Genomic DNA, 9048 nt, shown 5'->3' on the forward strand with positions numbered 1-9048 from the left:
TATCGAGTGTGGGCCCCTGGCGTCTCTCGGTGCATGTGGGCGGGCTTGCGAGCTGGCGGGCTACTGCACGGGGACGTGCAGCCTTATGGAGGGTGGATTGTAAGGCTCCGGTGTCCCACATCGGGAATGGAGAGGGAGTTCCTAGGCTATAAAAGTAAAAACCTAGACCCTTATATAGCATCGAGGCCTTTTCCCAAGTGGTGAAATCTCTATTAGAACTCTCCAGTTAAGCGTGCTTAGGCTGGAGTAGTTCTAGGATGGGTGACCCACTGGGAAGAACAAATTCGTGCAGGCATGACCCAAAGCGGACAATATCGATGACGTGTAAAGGGTCGGGGCGTTACAATCTTGGAACCACTTTGGTTGACCTCCACCTTCACCAAGGCATGTTGGCCGAGATGTCATCATCTAGGCCGAAGTGTTCATCACCAAGGCCGAGATGTGTATTATCTAGGCCGAGATGTTACCTTTGTGCCTAAGTGATCTTGTTCCTGGATTGGTGCGACCTAGACCGAGGTGTGGCACATCTAGGCCGAGGTATGGCACAGCTAGGCCAAGTGTTGTCCTTCTTAACCGAGATCATTACCTGTCGGAGTGCCTACGCCATCTTGCTTGTTGAACATACTTTGTCATAGTCTTGTCTTTTCACTCAGTCACTTTTTTGAGAAGAACCAACCAACCGTTGCCACGTGTCCGAGCTGAGTGTTAAATCAACCGGCAGAGAGAGAAATGCATCATTTTGTATCATATCTTGTTCTTGAGGAGAGAGAAGTTCTTAGAGGAGGAATAGATTTCCAAGCTTGATCCTTAGAGTTCAAACCGTTTGATTCGTGTTTTGAGGTTAGAATCTTAATCTACTCTTGTTGTTCTTATTGATCATCTAGCTGCATTGCATGATCGAACCTGATTTGCAAGCCATGCATCGATTTAAAGTTGGGTTTATAAAGAGAAAGTGGTATTCGTGTGTTCTTGAAGAAAAAGGCTTGTTTGATCTGAAAGTTTGCATTAAGATTCATGTTTTTGTGTTTGTTTTCATAAAATCTTCGAGTATGGTGCCCAGGTCCATGTTTTTGAATTCATAGCATGAAATTTTAGATTTTGTAATAACAAGTTATGCTCTTTGCATTCATGTTCTTCATGTTCTTCAAAGAAAGGGAAACCCAGATTTTCCCGACTTCGTTTCCTTGAATGTGGCCATCGGGACCACACCTCGGCAAGAAGGTGTGGGACCTCGGCCAAGACTTGGTTGGTGCCCATTATGTTTTCCCGATATGAGGAACAGTATTTTGTTTTGGTTCGACTTAGTTTTGAAGGAATGCCGAGATCATTTGCATTCATGTAAAGCTTGTTTGATAGTGCATTTAGTGGGATTTGTTGTGTGCTTGTAGGCCTTGGATCCTTGTTTGTAACCCCGGCGTTTGAAGAACTATGTGAGTGGTATTTTTAATAAAGCTATGTTATAACGTTTTGATAAAGCTTTGCTTTGCCTTGTTTTGGAAAATTATTTGTTAAGCATGAATGACTATCCCTATTTTGTGTGTCAAGAATTAGCCTTGGTTTTGATAAAACCTTTGAAAGTCCGTACGTGCTACGGGACTATAAGCATTTGTAGCACAGCCTTTGAAAGTCCGTACGTGCTAGGGGACTATAAGCATTTGTAGCACAACCTTTGAAAGTCCGTACGTGCTAGGGGACTATAAGCATTTGTAGCACAATCTTTGTTAATGTCATCCCTTGAAACTTGAAAGCCTTGAAAGACTTTGATTAATAAAGCTTGAAAGATTTGTTAGATGAACTTGATTCATCCCATGTTTTGTTACAAGCTATGATTATGTATTGTTTTGTTAAAGATCTCGGATATCATGCATGCAAACCCTTTATTACTTGCACCATTCACTGAGTATCCAAGCTCACCCTCTCTATATATATGTAGGTAATGAGCAGGACAACGGTGACGCCTAGATGTGCTTTGCAACTTGTTTTGGATTCGCATTTTGTAGCATCTTGAAGATCATGCTTCTTGGCTTGCATTTCATTGTATTTTGTATATGATGGCTCAAGGAGCCTTTTGGTCAAGATGTATTTTTGTACTTCATTTTATCGTACTCAAGCTGTAAGACCTTGTTAAGATGTATGTCATTCCATTTGACTTATGCATAGCTCTTATGGACTAATTAGAATTGTATATATTGCTTCCGTACTTGTGAGCCCCATATATATATACTCTGATTGTATGTGAATTTTGGAAGATGGCCTTCGGTAGTCTCGGATTACTGGCCATCACGGCACCATTCTACTAGTGGCGGAATGGGGTTGTGACATAAGTTCTTCACATCTTTCAAAAGTAAAGCTTTTTGGTGTGATCCAAGATTGTATTTGGTGAGCTTCGGTGCGGATTCCAAAGCTGTTCGTTGCGTGGATTCGACAAAGCGGATGTCAAAGTGGAGATTGCGGAGATACTTGTAGAGTAAGCAAAGACGTGTGTCATAGAATGGACTCGTGCAGCTTGAATTGACTTTTGCAAGAGATCTCTTGTACTACCTTTTTTTCATAGTGGATTATTCGTCTGACCGAGTTCCTTAGTTTTTTATCACAAGTTGGTGTGGATTTCAATTGTGATTTTTCATGTAAAAAATCTTTTGTGTCATGGATGTATAATTTTCTCTTAATCTCTCTGTATTGATCATGGTTGCATAAATTTTTAATTTGGATAACCTAAATCAACAATCACTTATTACAGGACAAACCTAGATTTTCAAAAAGATTTTTCAATAAAACTAGATTTTTTTTCAAGATGCACACCGTGAGACCTAGAAAATTCTCTCATATAAATTGTTGAGGAAATTCATTGAAGATACGAGCATTCCCAAATGAAGGCAAAGATGAATATGGTCGGCGTCGCCCAATCGGGGTTTCCGGCCGGGGACACTCTGATAATGAAGTTAGTCACTTGAATCAAGGAAAGAATATGCAAAAATGAAGGGTGTTGTATGTGCTCTGTTGCAAAGAGATGAGACATACCTATATTCCTTGGGATGCCCTTATTTTATAGATGGGAGGTGTGATGTTTGTCATTTGGGCTTCCTTATTTAGGCTGGGCTCACTGTCTAGACTTATTTGGATTACCTCAAATAAGCTGATATTTTTGGACTCCCACACACCCTAAGTTTATGAGGAACCAAAGGTATGCTAGGAAGCATAACAAGAAGAATGGTTACTCTGCCACTGAGGAGGAGTAAATTGGAGATTGAGATATGTTTTTGTTGAATTACGAACAGTTTTGTTTGATTTAATTATGTTTAACTATGATGCTCTTTTATTAGCTTAATTTTTTTACTTACTTTTCGATAGTTCATGAAGCAACAATGGTTGCCAATTCAATATTTATAATTTGCAAGAAGGGTAATTTGTGAAAAAATATAGCGTGTATTGAGAATAAATTATAACCCTAAATAGTTTAATAAAGAGTACTGAGAAATAGGGTGTACTAAATAATTTTTTAGGTGCAAATAGAATCCTCCAAACAAATATGTTCCGATTAAATAGTTATCGATATTATGTTCCAATTAAGTTGCTAACGATATTCGACTGGCATGATTTTTGGTATGAACAATGTGTTCGACAAATTTACAATAAAAATGATTTGAATTATCAAACAACAATGTTAGGTAGCTCAAAATTTTGTGGCTCAAATGGCTCAAATCGCTCAAATGGCTCAAAACGACGTCGTTATGAGTGTAAAACGGCGTCGTTTTGGCAGGTTTTGACAGATTTGAACCATTTGAGCCACAAAATTTTGGGGTACCAAACATTTTTAATATTTTTTTTGGACATGCACCAGGTGTAATTACTCTCACTTTAAATTTTGACGACGTCAGACATATATTCCGTCACTGATGTCTGCTGCATCACCGCGCCTTTAGAAAATCAGCCCGTGCGTTCTGGTTCTGGATGTGTAGCTAATAAAAAATAATTGTAAATTATTATTTTGTAACCGTTTTATGCGTAGTAAAATTTGGGCCTTATCTTTAGTGTCCACTTCTTTCATAGTTTAGATGGGCCGCTTACTGATGGGCCTATCTCTAATGGGCTGCTGTGCCATATGTCTGGGCCTATTTTAATTATTCCTAATAAACATTAAATGGGCCTCATTGTTGTAATTGGGCCGTTGGTCTGTCTACCAATTACAGCCCATTTATCCATCTTAAACCTGCTCAGAAAACGAATTTATTAAGACACATAAATTCAATAAACTTGCATTTTTATTTAATCATAAAAATTTACATAAATATTTTCCCATCACCAATTGTTTACAAAATATGAAATTTCGTCGAGTACAATGGTCAGTGCGAGACAATAATTAACTACACTAATAATTCCAAACCTGGATAATTTGGTCCTCATCCTGCGTGCAATAAGCTGGGTAAATACAGTCTCCGAGAGGCTTCTGCGACTAGGGGCTGTCAGCCACGTATACATTGTCGTTGTAAACGTCCGGATTCCCAATGCTTTCCGGAGGTTGTAGTTGAACAGGCACTCTATCTGGTACATCCCCTCGTTGCCCGATCTGGAGAAGTCCACTGCTTTGAACCACATCGGGTTCGTCAAAGTGTCGTAGAAGACCCCTGACAGCGTCTTCTCTCTCCAATGGATGTGGTTCGATACATCCGTTGACGTGGAATAATGAACACCCGCATTGGAAGTGGAATATCTTCATGCGTTGGGCCTTCTTCTTCGCATTACGATGGCTCTTCTTGATTGGCTCTGGCGAACAGGGGCTCGTTGAGTGTGTAGAATTCTGCGTGTCGGATCGTCCACACTTTGAGCCCGGCGTGTTCATGTTTTTCCAAAAACTCTTTGTAACTGGAGTCCTCTCCGGGGTTGCATAATATAATACTTGAAATCCCGCCTGTTATTTTCTTTGGGCGGGCATATTTACAATTTGAAAAAAAATCCCGTTGCGCTTCAATAAACTCGCGCCAATGTTTCAAAAATTGTGGGGCCACATCATCGATTATGTTGTAGAAAGCGTCGTTCTTGTGGTCCCTCAGGTCGATGTGGCCAGAATAATAATTATGTGGTCCCAAAGACCGGGCCCAACATGTTTTCCCAATTCTAGATGGGCCTTCAATTATAATGCTCTTGGGCCTATGCGGTCTTTGGGCTTCGTCTCTTATATTGTCTGCAACCCATTGCTGTATTGCTGCTAGAACGACCCATACTGTGTCTGTAAATGGATGAACATACGGCAATGGGGGATTAAATGAAATCCGGTCATAATTTGATGACAATTTGTCATAATTTAACCAGAAACATTTTGGGTCGCCATTTCGTACCTCTGCTAGTGCTTCGTCTTTCGTGCCGGCTAAATGTACCTCCCAAGCCCGCCAATAGCCTCCGAGCAGCTGGTCGCTGCCGCGGGAAGCCGAGCTCATGTATCCATAGAGGGTGGCCAGAGCGGCGCCACCCCAATCATAATGCAGGATGTCCCGGACGTCCACTAGTGCGCTGAGAAGGCAGAGAGGCACGGTGTTCGCCTGGTCGGCGAAGATGGTCGTCCCGAACAGGAACATAAGGAAGCCGCGAGCATACCTCTCCACGTCCTCCTGAGTCATCTGCGCCTCCTCCTCCAACACGGGCTGAACCCTAAACTGGACCTCGAACTAGGAGTACCGCACAAAACCCGGACGAGCTAGAGGTGGCGCCTCACCCAGCAGATGGACCTGAGCGGCGGTCCACTCATCCATGTCAATGTCAAAGGGGATCGGATCACCCCCTACCCCGATGCCTGTGAGCATCGAGAAATCGTAAGGGGTCATCGTCATGTCCCCTGCTATGGAGAAGTGAAACGAATCGGTGGTGTCCCACCACCTCTCCGCCAGAGCGGCAAGGAGAGGTCTGCAGGTAGAAAGCCTAGAGAGTCCTCGGCAGAAGGCGCCGAAGCCCGCCCGGTCTACTATGCACCGGACTGCATCAGGGAGCTCGTCGTACCACTCCCAAGCGCCAGTGTTCCCATACCCGCGGATGGTATGGGAATCCTCCTGTAAACAGAAAATAACAGTTGCAAGACAACATTCAAAATGCAGTTTTGAGAAGCATACAGATATGGCATGCGTGCAAGTTTGACAGATTGAAAACAAATACCGGGTGCCGGTGTGCTTACAGTGAACTACAGCGTGTGATGCGCCAGCGTGCTAGGGTGGTTCAGAACAAATATGGTATGCGTGCAAGTTTAACAGATTTAAACAAATACCGGGTGCCGGTGTGCTTACAGTAAACTACAGCGTGTGATGTGTCAACGTGTTTGGGTAGTTCAGAGCAGTATAGCATGTGTGCATAGTTTGACAGATTCAAGCAAATGCTGGGTACCAGTGTGTATGCAGTGAAACACAGTAAAATACAGTGTGTTTGGGTGATTCGGGGCTAGTGCAGTGTGTGTGCATGTGTCAGTTTCAAGCAGATATTAGTTGTGTGTATGTTTACAGTCAACTATGGTATACAGTATATCAGAGCTAAAGCAGTTAAAGAGTACAATTAACTATGACAGTTTTTGTATCCTACATTGCGGAAAGTAAAACAGAAGAAAGAAAGTTACCTCGGAAGCGCCGAAGGAAAGGTGGGAGGTAGGCTCGCCCAGTAGTAGCTCAGGTGGCACGTGCCTCTCGAAGCTCCGAAACTGGCGGAGTCCGTCGGGTGGCAGAACATGGATCGCCGGTCGGTAGGTCGCCGGGTCGAACGGGCGCTCGCTCAAAAGTAGGAGCTCGACCCCGGGGTCCATCTCGTGGTCCGGGGGAGTCCTGCCACGTGGGATGTCATCCGCCATATCAAGAATAATGTGAAAATGGCCGGATGAAGGAAAACCGGACCGGAATACGAAGAGTCAACCGAAAATTCAACTCCCGAGAGGGTCAAAAGTGGCCGGGAAGGCCGAAATGTGAAAAGGCACGGAAATGAAGAGGAAAGCAAGGGGAACAAACCCCGAAGAGGTGGGAACGCCAAACGAGACACCGAAACAAAGTTTTGTTCGGTTGAAAATGTCCGAAACGCGAAGAAAATCGCGAATCTGACGACGAAACGGGCGTAGAACGCGAAGAAACAGAGAAACGGGGAGAGAAAAACGCTCTAGAGAGAGAGGGTGAGAGTTTTCGGCAGTGGGGAAGTGAAGAATTAGGGTTTGAAACCCTATTTTAAAACACCCAAGGTGAAATGTCGAAACTGCCCCGATTCAGCAACTTTTTGCCGGTCGGCAATGTTTTGTGCCGGCCGGCAGTATTTTGTGCCGATTGAGTTATTTTGCAGCCGGTGGACAGCCGGTGGCCTCCCCTTCCGGCCGGTGGTGTTCCCACAACCTTGTTTAGGCCATGTGAGCAGATTTTGGTCTTCATAGCTCAAGAAAGTGCAAGAAAGTGCGTCTCCGATGCTCAACCGGCCTCCGTTTTGACCTCGGACCGCGTCTGCTGTGCGTAGCACTCCGACTCGTGCAAGGTTGTATCCTTTGGTATCCTTTTTGCCTCTTACAAGATCCAAAAGTTGCCCCGTGTGCGTTGCACGCGTTCATCGCACTATCTCGGTGCATTACGTCGCGCTGTCATGCGCCTCACAGTTGCATTGTCTTGCATACTACAGGCGTTGTAACACGCACCCCTTGCATTGTCATGCACATCTCTCATGCATTGTCATTGCATTTTTTTATTCCATGCATTGTCATGCATTCCGAAACACGTGCGTTGTTACGCATTTAAGTCCATCTACATCCCGTGTGGCATACGTGTCGTACTGAGCATCATTTTGCATCTTATGGGGCATACGTGTCTCATTTGTTTCATTTTGCATCTCATGAGGCACACGTGTCTCATTCGTTTCATTTACACTCCGTGTGGCATACGTGTCACACTGGGTTTCATGTTGCATCTTATGGGGCATGCGTGTTTCATTTTGTGTCATTTTCATCGGCCTGTGCGCCTCGTTTGCATAGAACATGCATTCAATCGCACTGTTTTGTGCAGTTTATCATTCGCGCTATTTTGCGCACCTCTCCTGCACTTGTTAGTGCATTGCATCGCGCTATCTTGCGCACCTTATCGATCGCACAGTTTTGTGCAGTTTTCAATCGCGCTGTTTAGCGCATCGCACTGTTTTGTGCATTGCATTTCAATCGTGCTGTTTAGCGCATCGCACTGTTTTGTGCATTGCATTTCAATCGCGCTGTTTAGCGCATCGCACTGTTTTGTGCATTTCAAACCAATCGCACTGTTTTGTGCAGTTTATCATTCGCGCTATTTTGCGCACCTCTCCTGCACTTGTTAGTGCATTGCATCGTGCTATCTTGCGCACCTTATCGATCGCACTGTTTTGTGCATTGCATTTCAATCGCGCTGTTTAGCGCATCGCACTGTTTTGTGCATTGCATTTCAATCGCGCTGTTTAGCGCATCGCACTGTTTTGTGCATTTCAAATCACTCGCACTGTTTTGTGCATTGCATTTCACTCGCGCTGTTTAGCGCATCGCACTGTTTTGTGCATTTCAAACCAATCGCACTGTTTTGTGCATTTCAAATCACTCGCATTGTTTTGTGCATTGCATATCACTCGCGCTGTTTAGCGCATCGCACTGTTTTGTGCATTTCAAATCAATCGCACTGTTTTGTGCACTTCAAATCACTCGCACTGTTTTGTGCATTGCATTTCAATCGCGCTGTTTAGCGCATCGCACTATTTTGTGCATTTCAAATCAATCACACTGTTGTGTGCACTTCAAATCACTCGCACTGTTTTTGTGCATTGCATTTCAATCGCGCTGTTTAGCGCATCGCACTGTTTTGTGCATTGCATATCGATCGCGCTGTTTAGCGTATTGCACTGTTTTGTGCATTGCATCCCATCACACTGTCTTGTGCACTCGCGTTGTCTAACGCATCGCGCTATTTTGCGCATCTCATTGCATTTCGCATTGCATTGCATCGCATAGTCTTGTGCACATCCCGGTCTGGCGAGACCTTAAACACGCATGGTCTGGCGAGACCTTAAATACGCACGGTCTAGGAGACC

Source organism: Camellia sinensis, chromosome 14, assembly GCF_055761805.1.
Source record: "Camellia sinensis isolate YWXY chromosome 14, ASM5576180v1, whole genome shotgun sequence".
NCBI classification, from domain to species: Eukaryota; Viridiplantae; Streptophyta; class Magnoliopsida; order Ericales; family Theaceae; genus Camellia; species Camellia sinensis.